Source organism: Montipora capricornis, chromosome 4, assembly GCF_036669925.1.
Source record: "Montipora capricornis isolate CH-2021 chromosome 4, ASM3666992v2, whole genome shotgun sequence".
NCBI classification, from domain to species: domain Eukaryota; kingdom Metazoa; phylum Cnidaria; class Anthozoa; order Scleractinia; family Acroporidae; genus Montipora; species Montipora capricornis.
Genome location: NC_090886.1, coordinates 21371966 through 21374932, shown reverse-complemented (window position 1 = coordinate 21374932; position 2967 = coordinate 21371966).

Sequence of the window (2967 nt, the reverse complement as noted above, 5' to 3'; positions counted from 1 at the left end):
GTAGTCTCTCCTGCTCAAAGCAAAAAGAGCGATTCGGATCTTGTTAGGAGAATGAAGAAAAGTTCCGGTTCTGCCCCCGAGAGAAAGATATGGATAAAATATTCGATGATCTTCCCCCATTTTCTTACAGTTCTATTGTGATATATGTCAGAAACTCTGGCAAAAACATTCAACATTTTCCTGACTACATGGTCATGAAACCGTTTGAGCATGGTGTCAATTTTTTTATTGAAGGATACCTCCACAATGTTTTAGTCAAGCACCACAAAGAAAACAAGACCTTCTACTTCAGAGCTTTGTTATCGAAGTCTCCGAAAAAGTGAATCCCCACATAAAATAAGGCTAGATATATCAACTGAACAACCCTATGATGTCCTTGCATCATCTTGCACTTGTGTAGCTGGATCCCTAGGGTTTTGTAATCACACCGTGGGTCTAATGTATCTTGTTTCCCACTATTACATGACAAAAACTAAATCCATTCATGATGATTTGGTTTGCACCTCCCTTCCCCAGCAGTGGCATAAGCCTAGAGGAAGAAGCATATCTTCAGAGCCACTGATGGATATGGTTTTTAAGAAACCAAAGTTAGACCTGTTAGGTGGGGGAAGCACTGCAGCACAAACATCACCTGGTGTTTGCCTGTTCATTAATTGTATCCTGCAGTTAAGACAGCCCTAAATAACACAGAAATTGAAAGGTTTAAAACCCATTTGCAACAGGTCAACAAGAAATTTGGGCTTAGTTTCTTCATGAATGCTGGAGGGACAGAGCGCAAAAACCGCTAGACATGCGCACTAGAATCTCACTTGTGTTGCCGCCATTCCATTTTCAAAATGGCGGACGGCAAATCAAAATCCAACACATCATTGTGGATGCTGTCGCGCCGCTGTCCTTCCTGTGAGAAATTTGAAGAAAAGATAATCTGAATCTGACATCTTTCGACGATCACTCAGAGCCGTCAGGGAAGAGATCGGACCAAAACCAATTTGCCTAAACTAACAGAGTTTGTGCCCAGCTTCGAAGCTTAATTTGACGCTCCTTGTTTAGACAAGGGACAGGTTTTTTGCGTTTCTTAAGGTGATTGGTTACTCTTTAAGCTGAGAAAAGAGATATGTTGGAGGTAAATTGTTCTTGCAAAACATCAAATATGACTTTTTTTTCGTCGATATGAAATTTTTTAAGAGCTCCTTAAAGGTGGACTTTCGATTTCACAACCTAAGAGAGACCTGTTCAAATCGAAGTTTGAAGTTTTTTGCCTCTAGTGTTCGTCTTTACACTTGACTCAAGTTGTAACTGGTTTTACACAGAAAAGCCAAGTACAGTGCTTCATATTTTCATGCCACTCGAAAACGTTTGTGGGGGTTTTGGGTCGTAAGGTTTCATGAAATGCATGTAAAACGGATGTTTTTAACTTCTGATCGAGTTAAGATCTTGTTGACATTGTTCCTCTAATACGTTTTTCCGCTTAAAGCCGCGGCGACAGAGCGGCTGCCTGTGTATTTGAATCAGCTACAAGTACTGACAACAAACCCCGGAATTATTTTTTTGCCCTTTAACAACGTTCCTTGCCATGTTTTGTGTAGCTAAGCAAAATAAAATGTGTCAACTACTGCCAGTAACTGCTGAGAGAATGTCTGGTTTTTCAAGTAATGCGACTCTTTGCAAAGGCGAGTTAATTCAACAAAGTAAGCTGCTTTTGTCGGTTTAGAGACTCTGAAAATGTCTCCAAAGGTGCTCTAGTTCAATGTCCGCAGCGCTTTTTTTCAGCTTTTGATGCCAGCAAAACAGTTCACCACACTAGAAAATGATATGCGAGGGCCACTTCCTACTGGCTGACAAAGACTACAGATTTGTCGTACAGATGAATTCATTTCACCAACGAAGGTGAGTGTGGGAATAGTTGCAATAATAATCTGCATCTAATTGAATTTCCCCTACCCCTCATTATAGATTCTATGCCCCCTTCTTTGTCAGTGCAAAAAATCTGCCAAGAGAACTGAAGCACTAGTTAGACAGGAAGAAAACCCTCAAGGATAAAAGCAGCAGCTGGAAATTAAGCAGAGGAAAATCAAAAACGAAAACAAAAACCTCCACAAGAAACACACACACCACTGACAGCAGCACACTGCTCAGCATTATACTGAGCACCACAGGCTCTAATGGGTCGGCTGTGATCAGTAACACACTAAACAAACAGAGAACAAACTGTAATGAACACAATACGCAAACGCATGAATTTCTTGGTGCCAAAATACTGGGTAACAAATTGCTTTTTGGCGTTTTACAGTATCTGCGAGTAACACCACACCAAAAAAATTAGCTCACTATAATAAGGTAAAATAGATATAATTTTCAGAATGCTTTACAATTTAGCTGTATCACAACACCCAAGGTCAATTATTTTGCCATTATCCCAACAGAAATAACTCAACATAACTTTTGCTGGAAAAACAAGATCAACAACATGAATCAAGTGTTGAATGAAGAGAACAAGACCTCATGCTTCACAAAAAAGGACAAAGTTATAGAGACAACACAGTTTTCAACAAAAATATTGGACTGAAATAAGACTTAACACTATGTACATTTAACCCTGTGAAAAAGCACCCCAAATGCCTACATAATTTCCAATATAGGTTTTAGTCAGAGGAAACATTTTTCATTATCACAGACAAAACTCTAATGGTCATTAAATTTCTTTCTAGTGGAAATAATATTGAACAAAACAAAGAGTGTATTAATAATCTACCCTATGGGTGTTTAGTATTTTCTCCTTTCATTTTAACGAATGTGTTCTCCATGTATAGTTTTTACATGCATATCTGTTTGGGACAAGTTAGCAGAACCTTGGGGAACCCATTCAAAAGAGACACTTGTAATACCACTGGCAGTACTAAAAACTAACATTACTCCAAAAAAAAAAATATAACAATATTATTTGTTTTCCTCTAATATGTCTTACAA